Source organism: Staurois parvus, unplaced genomic scaffold, assembly GCF_062004578.1.
Source record: "Staurois parvus isolate SC_StPar_1 unplaced genomic scaffold, SC_StPar_1.0 ptg000819l, whole genome shotgun sequence".
Taxonomy (NCBI): domain Eukaryota; kingdom Metazoa; phylum Chordata; class Amphibia; order Anura; family Ranidae; genus Staurois; species Staurois parvus.
Genome location: NW_028318615.1, coordinates 801,086 through 815,394, shown reverse-complemented (window position 1 = coordinate 815,394; position 14,309 = coordinate 801,086). Strand labels below are relative to the sequence as shown.

The 14,309-nt window shown below is 47.7% G+C and overlaps 1 pseudogene; it reads right to left on the bottom strand.

Moving 5' to 3' along the window:
* LOC149443980 (uncharacterized) overlaps positions 1 to 13,984 on the bottom strand; it is a 35,018-nt pseudogene extending 21,034 nt beyond the window's left edge.
* Between the last annotated feature and the right edge of the window lie 325 nt (positions 13,985 to 14,309).

The window sequence follows — 14,309 nt, the reverse complement described above, 5'->3', positions numbered from 1 at the left end:
CTCCCCAAAATACATTCTGCTACTTCTCCCGAGTATGGGGGTACCACATGTGAGAGACGTTTTGGCAGTCTAGCCAAGTTCAGGACCCCAAAATCCAATAAGCACCTTCATTCTTTTGAAGGGCTTTATTTCCTCATTACACTTCCAGACTACCTATCACAGTTTTGGAGGCCATGAAATGCCAGGATAGCACCTAACCCCCCAAATGACCCCTTTTTGGAAAGTAGACACCCCAAGGAATTTGATAAGAAGCATGGTGAGTATTTTGCAGATCTCATTTGTTGCCACAAGTTTTTGGAAAATGAAGAAAGAAAACAAAAACATATTTTTCCTTTTATTTTTTTATATTGCTAAACCTTGTGAGAAAAAATGAGATCTGCAAAATACTCACCATCAGTGGCATCCCGAGGCAGGTGTGGGGAGTGCGGCCCGCACCAGGTGACACTGACCGCATGGGGTGACACTGGACCCGCTCCACAAAAAGGTAAGTTGTAAAGCAAGCCAGTGATCCCTGCAGGATGGATCGGATCTGCGAATTGAGCATAATGGATCAGAGTCCGATCCATTATGCTCAATCCGCAGATCCGATCCATTCTGCGGGGATCGTTGGAGGGGTGTCACCAAGTGTTAACGCACTGGGTGACACCAACCCTAGGGATGCCTCTGCTCACCATGCCTCTTTTTAAATTCCTTGGAGTGTCTACTTTCCAGAAAGGGGTCATTTGGGGGGTTTGGTGCTATCCTGGCATGTCAGGGCCTTCAAAACTGTGATAGGTAGTGAGGAAGTGTAATGAGGAGGTTCCACACCTTTGGGATTTCAAAGCAGTCATTGGATTTCAGGCTCCTGTATGTGGCTAGGCTCCCAAAAAGTCTCACACATGTGGTACCCCCATACTTGGTAGAAGTAGCAGAATGTATTTTGGGGTGTAATTCCACATATACACATGGCTTGTGTGACAAATATATCATTTAAATGACAACTTTGTGTAAAAAAAAAAAAGTTATTTTCCAAAAACTTGGGGGGGGGGGGGATCTCAATATGCCTCTCAGCAGATAGCTTAAGGTGTCTACTTTCCGAAAAAAAGGGCTCATTTGGGGGTGTTTGTACTCCTCTGGTATTTTAGCACCTCAAGAAATATGATGGGCAGTCAGAAAGTAAAAGCTGTAAATTCCATTATCTATCCCATAGTTTGTAGATATAACTATCACACAAAGCAATCAATATACACTTACTGGGATTTTTAACCAAAAACATGGAGCAGAATACATTTTGGCTTAAATGTATGATGAAAGTTTAGTTTTTTGGATATTTTTTATGACAGAAATGAGAAAAGATCATTTTTTTTCAAAAATTTTTTTGTTTATAGCGCAAAAAATAGAAAGCGCACAAGTGATCAAATACCACTAAAATAAAGCTCTATTTGTGTGAAAAAAGGACATCAATTTCATTTATATATTACATGACCGCACAGTTGTCAGGTAAACTAGCACAGCGCTGTATAGCAAAAAAAAAATGGCGTTAATTCCATTATCTCTCATATAGTTTGTAGACGCTATAACTATCACACAAAGCAATCAATATACACTTATTGGGATTTTTTTTACCAAAAACATGAAGCAGAATACATTTTGGTCTAACCTCGAGTTTCCGATATATATTTTTTATAGCCGAAAGTAAAAAATATAAATTTTAATTCAATATTTTGGGTCTTTTTTTGTTTATAGCGCAAAATATAAAAAGCAGAAAGAAAGCTCTGTGTGGCAAAAAAGGATGCAAATTTATTTTGCGTACAGTATTGCATGATCGTGCAACTGTTATTCAACTGATAACAGCTAAAATAGTGCAGCTCCGAATAGCAAAGAGACCTGGTCATTAAGGGGGGTAAATCCTATGGAGGGCAAGGGGTTAATCTGGGTTCCCACACTATATATGTGTATATCATCATCTGCTGGAGATAAGACATCACAGTGACTATGGAGGAAGAGGACGGACGTGACTATGGAGGAAGAGGACAGACATGACGGGGGGTTAATGGGTGTAAATAGAACATAGCATCTTATTACCTCCTCTGCTGCTACTTCCACCAATGGCTCCTCTTCTTTGTGCCACATGGAGCTTTCTGTCTTTATTCAGGTCACTTCCTGTCTGTCCCTGACATCACTTCCTGTCTGTCCCTGACATCACTTCTTGTCTTCCATAGAGACTTCCTGTCTGGGTAGAAGTGAGATCACCACCTTGTGGAGCTCAGAGGAACTGCAGCCCTGAGATCCATCTCATAGTGTGACCCCGGCCTTGTGCTGTGTATGGACTATACATTGATCAGCCATAACATTATGATCACTGACAAGTGAAGTGAATAACACTGACTATCTCATTACAATGACATCTGAGAGTGGGTGGGATATATTAGGCAGTAAGTGAACATGTTGTCCCTGAAGTTGGTGTGTTGAAAGCAAACAAAAAGGTCAGTTTGTTGTGTATGGGGCTGTGTAGCTGCACACCGATCAGGGTGCCCATACTGACCCGTGTCAAAGCCAAAAGAACCTACATTGGGTATGTGAGCATCAGAAGTGGTCCAAGGAGCCATGGAAGGAGGTGGCCTGGTCTGATGAATGACGTTTTCTGTTCCATCATGTGGATGGCGGGGGGGGGTGTCACTTACCTGGGGAAGAGATGACACCAGGATGCATTATGGGATGAAGACAAGCCAGGGGAGGCCATGTGATGGTTTGACTAGTGGAGTCCAGGCCTTGATGGCAGCAGAAGAGGGACCTACCCAATATTAGAGGGGTGATCAGAGTGCTCTGGTGGGCGGTCCTAATATTCCGGGAGGCTGTTCTCATGTTCTGGTGGTTAGTACATGAACACACAACTTAGTAAGAAAAATAAAATGAAATAAAGGGAGAAAAAATCCATCACCATTTTATTCTCAGCAGAGGAAATAGATGCTAATAGGATGCAGGAGATCTTCTGAAAAAAGGAGCGGCAGGTGCAAATGAGCTGAAAGAGATCTGCATCTATTCATCCCCCTCCTTTTTTCTTCTCAGATCTCTTGCATCCTATTAGCATTTGTTCCCTTTCTTTGTCTCAGCAGATCTATGTTGTCAGCTAGCACCCATTTTTTTTTGACCCAGCAGATTTATTGCATCCTATTAGCACCCATTTCCCCTTTTCCCTTCAGCCAATCTCCTGTAACCTATTAGTATCCATTTCTACTTTCTTTCAGTCGGCAGATCTCCTGCATTCTATTAGCACCCATTTCCCTTTATCATGTCAGGCAGTGTAGATGATGAATGAAAACATGAATGGGGACTATTTCTTTCATGGATATCAGATCCTCCAGCCTTCCGAAGCACCCCACCCCCTTCCTGATCAACTTGACTCATTTGTGGAGTTCCTTGAAGTTCCTGGAGAGATTGTTGACACAATAACATTTCCCAGGAAGGTCTGGACTACAGAAGAAAAAAACATGTCAGCTGATTTCCTATCATGTCCCCACCAATCAGATCTGTCTGATTTCTGGAGGTCACCCAATCCCAGGAGATCAATAGCATGTTGCTTTAGCTGGAAGAAGTGGGACTATATATTGGGGGAGGATCTTCAGAGACATGACATTCCCTATTCTTCATTCAGGAGGTCCAGTCCCCACCATCTGGGAATACAAGTCATTCAGACTCTACTGGTAGACAACAAGGTCCCTCCTGATCAGTCCCTCCTCACCAGAAAGTGAAATAAAAGTCCATCCAACGTGTCCTTTATACTTCAATAAATGAGATCACCACCAAGAAATGTCTCCAAACCCTCCAGAGCTTCTTCCTCCAAATCTCAGTATATGCTCCAGCCAACCGTGCGTAGTGGACTACAAAACACCTCCTTCCCCAAACCCAGATCCCACGCTCTCACATTGTGAGCTCACCACACCTCCATCACCCTACTAATAGGTGGCTTCACAATAGCTCAGATTGGCCCTGTCCTTCCAGGCAGCCTTCCAAGTCACCTCCTTCCAGCTTCTGATCCTCCAAATGCATTGTGTCCATCATGAAGAAACAAGAACATAGAAGCCACAGTGCAGTCATTGTTATTGGAATCGTGACAATAAATCCCTTCCAAGTGCGCACTCACATCAATAATACAAATGGCGGCATTCAGCTCTACTACATGGATCCAAGATGGCCACCGCTGACCCAGATGTAGGTGGAAATGGTGGGGCGGGGCTACTCATTGTGATGTCATCTCCGCCTACATCACTTCTGATCTATGGAACACACGCAGGAAGTAAACAGGAAGACCCCCAAATACATTGCAGACCCCTCATGTATGGTGGGGGAACTCTGGAGGGTCTATGTGATGTTTTCTGCTTTCATAAAAGAATCCGGAGGGAAATGTCATTTGCTGGAAATGTAAAAATGTTTTTAGATTTCTAAATGTCAGAGCTAAAATAATCACTGCTCCCGGCTGCATGGAATGTTTACAGATATTTAGCATTGGTCCATGTTCTCCAGGGCGCCCTCCCCTTCCCCATGATATGTTTGACACTCCCTTGCCTATTAGCCCAGAAAAAAGGAATTTATCATTTGACAGATTTGGCTTCTGTAGCTTTCAATGGGGTTGGAGTTCAACATCAAACCAAACCCAGGACAGTTCAGTCATCACTAGTTCCCACGTATTAGAGTTTGTTCTGCAGACAGATATCCATTTCCCGATGACTTATGTTGTACACATTCCTCGTGTTCCCCGATACGAGCTCATACATTGGACTTGTTCAACTTTCCAACCACTTGGGAATGGGCTTGGCAAGATACTCTCTCCATGTTGAGGGTATGTAGGCTGGTATGGTTCAGGAGGGGAATGCTCACTCCCCATCCCCCACCCTATCCTGGGCAGCCAGGGTGCATTCTTGGATGGGCCTTGTATGAACTATTAAGGGTCCCATGCATTTATTTTACATTCACCAGTCAGTTGGGATTCCCCAGTTGACAACTAAATAGGAGGGGGGTGGAGAGTGTTGTATATCACCCGGTCTTAGGGCACCTACAGCTCCTGACTCCCTATCAACCGGCCTGAGGGGGAAGCTGCCACAGTGATAGTAATACTGCAACTGGAGGTAAAACTTGGCTGAATATCCTTTAGTTCAGCAATTCTCCGACCCCCAAAAATCCAAATTCTGTACATGGTGTGGGAACTCGCTTCAACGTGGTAGAGCTTTGAAACGCAAACAGCTACTCGCTTTCTTTTTCAAGGGCCTTTTTAGCCCACTTTTATTTAAAGAATGTCCCATAACATAAGAGGTTCCCACGCAGGGGTATCCACCATCACACAAAACAAAATTCAGCCTCCTGGCTTATACTCAGCTTGATATCTGCCTCCTGCAGACTTCTTCAAGACACGGCTCTTGCACACCGCTGGCCACTAGCATACAGCTAGTCTCTAGCAGCCCCTTGCTGCTTTTGGCCTCCACCTCTCCTAGGTGAAGCCCACCTGACTTCCAGGCAGTGACCTCCTGTCTTCCCAGTGGAGCCCAGAACCCTGGTCCTGACTCTCTCTAAAGGCCTGCACACACCTGTGAAATCAGTCTCCTGGCCTATTCCAAAACCTGGTCCCAGGATTGGAGATTTCATCCCTCCCAAATCGCTTTGAAATCTCCAGGCTCCAGCTCCCAAAAAGGACCTTACAAACAAAGGAGGAACGTGAAAAGCCACTTTCCTCCATATCAAACCTTTACCCTGGAGCCCCTCAACCTGCCTTGTTGAGAATCCAGGGTGACAGATCGCCACACTGTCACAATGGGTTCAGTCCAAATCCAGAGCTCATTCCAAGTGGTCTGTTTATTAATCCCTTACTGGTGACCAATGGGAGAAAGACCCCCTTATATCAGTGGGAAAAGGACCCCTTATATCAGTGGTCAGTAGGGGAAGGACTCCCTTATATCAGTGATCAGTAGAAGGATCCCTTATATCAGTGGTCAGTAGGAGAGGAACCCCCTTATATCAGTGATCAGTAGGAGGACCCCTTATATCAGTGATAAGTAGAGGAAGGTCTCCCTTATGTAGCGATACCCCCGAAGGGGCTGCTTAAGTTTGTTCACTCCGCCACTCTTCCTTTCAACCCCAAGAACTGTCTCAGCCCCAACTGGCACACCTGGCAATAGTGTAAGTGCAAGGACCAATGAAAAGCACACACTTTATAATAAAACACAGAGATCAGCTTTACTGTAGACCTCTATGGGAAGTAGTAAACATTAACAACCAGTATATGTTAGGAGAATCAAGAGAACAACAAATACTGTGACGGAAAGCAATATAACTCACTTTTACACTCGGGCTGCTTTCAGGGGATTCCAACCATGAATAACCCCAAGAGCAGAGGAAACACTTAAATGGCAACCTCAAAGTGGATTTAACTCCTCTTCATAAATTTGGCCCCATGATGTCCAAGCAGGAGGAGAGCAGAAGAATGACTCTCTGTTGTGTCAGACTTCTCCCTTCTCAACCCCCGACACCATGACCCCAATAGGAAAACACTGTACCCAAATGATGCTTAATAGCTACTTTCAAGGTAAAGCTATTCCCTCACACACCATGCAATATAGAGGCCTGACTACGCATGCGCGTGCACGTATGGCACCAGTAACTTTAGTCTCTTTGTAACTGGATGAATGTTGGGATCTTCAGCGAGACACTTTCGTTGGTGCACTTAAACTCCTTAAACACTTAAAGTGTAATTGTAATCCTGTGGCAGTATTTGTATAGCAAAGTGAACACGGTGTCTGTTCAGCAGGGCCATCTACACAACCCAGTGCCTGGTGAATATGAGCAAGGTATGATGTCTCTGTATGTGTGCAATGTTCCTGTCATCTGACAGTGGGAGAAATCCCTCTCACCAGATCCTGTGACAAAGGCCCAAACGATCGTCTTGGAAATGACAGGTTCCTCTGGTCACCTCACGATGAGCACTTCACACTGTCAGTGTAGGCACTGTACTGTAGACCACTTCTCTCAGTTTGGATGTTCCTTTGTCTGATGCAGATCACCAAGCATGCAGTGCACTGCCCATCAGCACTTCTTTGCCAGGTCCAATCTCTCTCCTGCCACATGCAATCTCCCTCTCCCTCAGGAGAAACCCCAGATGGCTCCTTCACTCTGCTCTCCCTAAGCATGATGGCTTTCGTGGTTCTTTTTTTAATTCTATCTCCATATTAGCCTATAAGGCCGTTTCTGTTCAAAACTCCATCGTCCACAATGCTTTGCAGCTGCACTTCCTGCTTGAAAGAGTCCTTGTCATTGGCTCCTTTAATGGCTCTCATAATTGGCTCTCTCTCTCTTACAGTCTGAGAGGAGAAGGGGGGGCTGAAATCCCTCACTGCTTTGTCTGTGTCAGGGCAAGTGTCAGGTTACACAGGAGAGGCCAGTCAGCAGATCACAGCCATGAGACAGGATTAATATCTCCTGCTACACTTATATTAGTGGTCAGTAGGAGAAGGACCCCCTTATATCAGTGATCAGTAGAAGGACCCCCTTATATCAGTGATCAGTAGGAGAAGGACCCCTTATATCAGTGGTCAGTAGGAGAAGGATCCCCTTATATCAGTGTTCAGTAGGAGAAGGATCCCCTTATATCAGTGGTCAGTAGGAGAAGGACCCCCTTATATCAGTGGTCAGTAGAAGGACCCCCTTATATCAGTGGTCAGTAGGAGAAGGATCCCCTAATATCAGTGGTCAGTAGGAGAAGGACCCCCTTATATCAGTGGTCAGTAGAAGGACCCCCTTATATCAGTGGTCAGTAGAAGGACCCCCTTATATCAGTGGTCAGTAGAAGGACCCCCTTATATCAGTGGTCAGTAGAAGGACCCCCTTATATCAGTGGTCAGTAGGAGAAAGACCCCCTTATATCAGTGACCAGTAAGAGAAGTATTCCCTTATATCCTACCACTGGGCAGGGGCCTCAGGCAACAGAGGGCAACCTATCACTGGACAGGGGCCTCGGGCAACAGACGGCAATCTACCCCTGGACAGGGGCTCAGGCAACAGAAGGCAACCTACCACTGGGCAGGGGCCTCGGGGACTCAACGGGACTCTAGCTGTGGAGACTGGCCACAGCACAGCTCCCACCCAGCTTTCTAGGGTCATTGGGTTCACGGGGACTCAACGGGACTCTAGCTGTGGAGACTGGCCACAGCACAGCTCCCACCCAGCTTTCTAGGGTCATTGGGTTCACGGGGACTCAACGGGTAGCGATGGCTCAAGCACTCAGGGGCACCACAGGTAGCTATACTCCGGGCATGCCATCAGGACATGGGTGGTCAGTGCACACACAGCGGAGACAGTTCAGGACACGAGTGGTCGGTGCACACACCGGGGACAGTTCAGAACACGGGTGGTCGGTGCACACAGGAGGCACAGTTCAAGACACAGGTGGTCAGTGCGCACAACAGGGACAGTTCAGGACACGGTGGTCGGTGCACACAGCGGGACAGTTCAGAACACAGGTGGTCAGTGCACACAACAGGGACAGTTCAGGACATGGGTGGTCGGTGCACACAGCGGGGACAGTTCAGAACACAGGTGGTCAGTGCACACAGCGGGGACAGTTCAGAACACAGGTGGTCAGTGCACACAACAGGGACAGTTCAGGACACGGGTGGTCAGTGCACACAACGGGAACAGTTCAGGACACGGGTGGTCAGTCCGCACAACAGGGACAGTTCAGGACACGGGTGGTCGGTGCACACAGCAGGGACAGTTCAGGACACTCACGGTAAGCAGCTTGCAGACCCTCAGCGGCAGGCGGCTCCAGACAGGGACGACCAGCGGTCAGCGTTCTAGGGACAACCAGTGATCAGCAGACAGCAGCAGCTCCCAGGGCACTCAGCAGCAGACAGCCTCCAGGGACACGCAGCCACGGACAGTGTGCAGGCTCCCTCAGCAGCAGCCCCCAGGGCACTCAGCAGCAGACAGCTTCCAGGGACACGCAGCCACGGACAGTGTGCAGGCTCCCTCAGCAGCAGCTCCCAGGGCACTCAGCAGCAGACAGGGTGCAAGGGTGCTCAGTAGACAGGCTTACAGACTGGCAGGGTCTCAGCTGTGGGCACTGACCTTTGAGGAGAAGGCTCATGCAGAGCTGTGGAAACTCCCAACCCTGGGTATTGTAGAGGGCTACAGTCCTGACCTTTTGGGGTCTGCAGAGTGTACAGGGGGGATGGCTGGGGAGGCTCAGTCCACCTCACCTGAGCCTCCCAGCATCTTTCTGGGAGCAAGATGGTTCCTGCCGCATGGCCAGGAACAGAGAGAGAGGCTACTTCCTGTGCAAGAGTTTTGAAAATCAAGTGGGACGCGGCTAGGTTGCCTCGGCAACGGCCGGCCCAGCAGACTTCAGAATGTGCCAGGGGGAAGGGAGGGGTGGAGGGATATGGCGGGGGATGGGAGAGGCACTGGCAGTCCGTGACAATAATAATAATAAATGTAATTCAATAATATAATCAAACCAAAAACACTGAAATTTGAAATAGAGCGCCAAGTTTGCACATTGCTGAGCAAAGTCGCAAAATCGTTTTCAGTGTCTGATGACATATTTCCCCCATGAATCATTATCACTCAATTCTGCAAGTGGTTCTGATTTCCTATCGCTGTTCTCTAGCCGCTCTAAAACCGCGTCTGACCTAAAGGGACGCTTTTTGGACGCCATGGACGTTTCTGTTTACAGGCAGAAAGAACAGTAAAAATGCAGGCAGGGCGCCGGACAAAGCACTCGGGACAAAATGTATGTGAAATGGTTTGAAACAGCAATGTTTTACTATGTAATATTTGCAAAAAAATGAAATTTTTTAAATTTGCCGCCGGTTCCGACACCCGTACGTCCCGAAGCCGGAAGCCAGTATCGGCCGGAGGAGATGGCTGGGGATGCTGCAGGGGACACATCGCGGGAGTGAAGGACAAGGTAAGCACTGCAGGGACTCCCTGAGCAACGCCGCATGGTTATCTGGAGTGTAGCTCGGGGTTACCTCTCTTGATACTGAAATTTTACCCCGAGCTACACTCAGGAATACCACTGGGGAGGCTAGGCTTCTTTCACTCCTCATCCTCGTTAGGCTCCTTCCCCTCCCCATCCTCTCTAGGCTTCTTCCCCATCCTCTATACTTTCTTTCCCTTCCTTTTCCACTCTTCTCTCCCATTCTTCTTAGGTTTCTACCCCCCTCCCATCCTCTCTAGGCTCCTTCTCCTCCCAAATCTCTCTAGGCTCCTTCCCCTCCCATCCTCTCTGGGCTCCTTCCCCTCCCATCCTCTCTGGGCTCCTTCCCCTCCCATCCTCTAGGCTCCTTCCCCTCCCCATCCTCTCTAGGCTCCTTACCCTCCCCATCCTTTCTAGGCTCCTTCCCCTCCCATCCTCTCTAGGCTCCTTCTCCTCCCCATTCTCTCTAGGCTCTTTCTCTTTTCTAATCCTCTTTTGGCTCCTTCCCCTCCCCATCCTCTCTAGGCTCCTTCCCCTCCCCATCCTCTCTAGGCTCCATCCCCTCCCATCCTTTCTAGGCTTCTTCTCCTCCCCATTCTCTCTAGGCTCCTTCTGCTTCCCATCCAAGTGCTGTTTGTCTTCCCGCTGCATAGTGGAAGTGTAGAGGTATGCCGTGTAGTCATCTGTGGATGATTAGGTCTGCAAAGAGGTCTAGTGTGTCCAGTGCGGTGTGGGCTGAAGAAGCTCACGTGACTCAGTGGATGAAACACGTTGACATCACAACATCATGACGCCCGCGTCCCCGGCATCCAGGCCTCTCCACACAGCCTCACCACCTGGCCACACCACTCTGGACACACTAGACCTCTTTGCAGACCTCCTCATCCACAGATGATTACACGGCGTGCCTCTACACTTCCACTATGCAGCGGGAGGACAATGCATTAGCAAACGGCACTTGGATGGGTGAGCGGACTCTGTTTTTTGGACTAAGGCACTAATACACTGCGGGAGTCCCCATTCATGGAAATTGCTGGGCTGAGCTCCACCTGTCTGATGTCCTTGTTCCTATCGCTGGCACACAGGGCTCTATCAGTCTCATATTTCTGCTCACCCACTGCCTACTGCACTATCTATCCTGTCATTATAACCCGCCATCCATATACTGGCAACACTGCTATTACCACAATTATCCGTGGATGACTACGTGGATTACCCCCTATGGGATCTATATGGGTCTGCCATGTATGTATATGACCTCACTGAGGATTGAGGGACTCTCCTGTGCTGAAAGTGAATGGTGACCGCTGCCTCCTTTGACTCTACAAGTGCCCCGTTCCGTCATCTCTTTACATCCATCTACTGGCTGTCTTTGTGCCAAGTGTGAGATAGCAGCGTGTGGCTTTATCTGATATCTCAGTGACTATCATCTACATATGAGGATACCTGAGGATTGTCCTCCATGACACCACCAGGGTCTATTATACATGTATGTGACCCCCATGAGGACTGATCGGGTCTGCCTCTACTATCAAGGAGCTTGATTCTGCCCGTCCCTTCATCACCTTCCATTGACTACAATGTCCACATTATCTATCCATTCTATTCTATTTCATGTTGTGTCAGTAATAAAAGTCCCGGAGGGTTGGGAACCCTGCAAGGGGGGCAGAGATATGTGACTGCCTAGTCCAGCCTTTCTCAGCCAGGGTTCCTCCAAAGGGTTCTAGGGCTTCCTTGTCACTTCATTGGGCTGTATATGGAAGTGTCAGCGACCAGCCGTTTCTGGATACACAGCTTTGTCATCATTGCACACACACAGGATTTTGTTTTTCATTCAATACATTTTTATTATAATTTCACTTTCAACAGGATTGCAAAAAAAAAAAAATCAGGAAATAGTAAAGGAAGAAATCCGATTGGTCAGGATGATCCCTTGTCTGGAATGTGGGGGCGGAGTCATTATTATTGGTGTACATTACAATAACGTTGCTGGGAGGTCTATTCATTTCTCTGCTCCATACTTCCCGTCTTTATAGAAACGTCTCCTGATATTTGGGGGTCTATTCATAGAATGTGTAGAACCATTCACCTGGTGAAAGTGCATGTCCATTCCTTAGCAGATCCGGAGAGGTAAGTGTGCATGGATGGATTGTAGGTCAGTCCTTACCCTAGATGAAATCTCTCATACAGACACAATGGGACTCATGGGACTTTATAAAGAGGAACTCCAGAAAAACATATCAATAAAGATCTTCCAATGTTTTCTTCCCAATCAGCGTAGAAATCATACAACCCTCCCAGCAGGTGTACAAGGCCATGAAATCTCTCACAAAGTCCATCAATGGACAATTCCTGGACAACAATCACCGTGGGACAGAATTCTGAGCACCATAAGGAGGATCCAGCAGCGTCATCCATCTCCACGCGTTTCGTGGTGCAGCGCTCACTTCTTCAGGAGAAATGATTCCTGCTGATCAGAGTATACACCAATAATAAAACAAATGGCGGCAGGACCATCACTGGCTGGATGGAAAATGGAGCAGGAAAGTGGCATCAGGTACGTCTTCCCAGGAGTTCTGTGCTGGGCCAGCTCCCTTGTTTATGGTGGCCGATGGACATGCTGGTGCTCGGGTCTATGACGCTTCTTGCCTACCATGGTAAGCCAGCCCCCCTCTGTGTTCTCACTGGATGCCCCTGGGTCTGCCCCTCCCCCCATGTGTACGCAGATTGCACAGAACACATTGGAAGATTTGATTGATGGGATTTTCTGGCGTTCCTCTTTATAAAGTCACATGACCATTCTGTCTGTATGAGAGATTGTATCTCCTGTCCATTCCTTCTCTGTGAATGGGGCTAAAACACCGATGTCATTAGGAGATTTGCTGAGCCGGGGGAATGTTCTCCATCATTACAGAGCTTTTCACACTCCATTTATATTCTTCTCCTGATATCAATGACCAACCCGGTCCCACACTTCATCCATGTCTTTGGGGGCCTCTGATCTCCTTATGGACTGTTTCTTCCATGATGAAGATCAGCCATGGTGTATATCTGAGGTGTATATCAGGGTGTGATTCTTCCCCACATGAGAGCTGGGATGTCCAGCAACATTCATCTAGAAGACATTTCCCGCACTCAAGGCACTAATACACCTCAGGGGTTGTGTGGGACCCCTGATGTACAGGAAGACAGGACTTCAGTGAGGAACATTTCCCTCACTCAGGACAGGAGAGAGGCTTCTCCCCCGTGTGAGATCTCTGATGTCTGGAAAGATGGGACTTGTGTGAAAAACATCTCCTGCACTCAGGACAGGAATACGGCTTCTCCCCCGTGTGAGATCTCTGATGTTTGTAAAGATTGGACTTATCTGAAAAACATTTCACGCACTCAGGACAGGAATATGGCTTCTCCCCTGTGTGAGATCTCTGATGTTTCTGCAGACTGGACTTTTCTGAAAAACATTTCCCACACTCAGGACAGGAATATGGCTTCTCCCCTGTGTGAGATCTCTGATGTGTATGAAGACTGGACTTTTCTGAAAAACATTTCCCACACTCAGCACAGGCATACGGCTTCTCCCCTGTGTGAGATTTCTGGTGCTTATAAAGAGCAGACTTCTCTGAAAAACATTTCCCACACTCAGGACAGGAATATGGCTTCTCCCCTGTGTGAGATCTATGATGTGTGTTCAGACTGGACTTCACTGAAAAACATTTCCCACACTCAGAACAGGAATATGGCTTCTCCCCCGTGTGAGATCTTTTATGCCTATTAAGCTGGTATGTAGAACTGAAACGCTTCCCGCACTCAGGACAGGAGAAGATCTTCCCTGTTGGAAGGCCGGCCTGGACCCGCACAGTCTGATGTTCCTCAGGATACGAGGAATCCGATGGCCCATCTACACTGGGTGGTGCCGGATGGACATTGGAGGGAGCCGGGTTTTCTCCTGGACTATACTGTGTAATGTCCTCATCTTCTACTTTCCAGTCTGGAGACAAAGTGAGACAATCCTCGGAGGTTTTCCTCATCTCCCGGCCATGGACTAAAATACAAAGACAAAGAGGATTACTAGACAGGAGCTGATTGGTTCCCCCAAACCAGGACTCCGCCCACATCAGGCAGCTTGGTCTCTGAGGAGCTTACAATTCCACCCTCAAGGGAACTAGGAAATGGCTCCTCTGATCTCCTACCAGGTCATTTCTTTATTCATGGACCTTAGTCAGAGAGTGAGGAAACAACCAGAACTGTCTTTTATAGGAGGGAAAGTGATGAGGGGATTATAGGACGAGGGTCCCCACCCCCTCTATCACTCATCGCCATCTTCCCAACACAAGAAGTACTGCACTTCCTTATTTAGTCCATG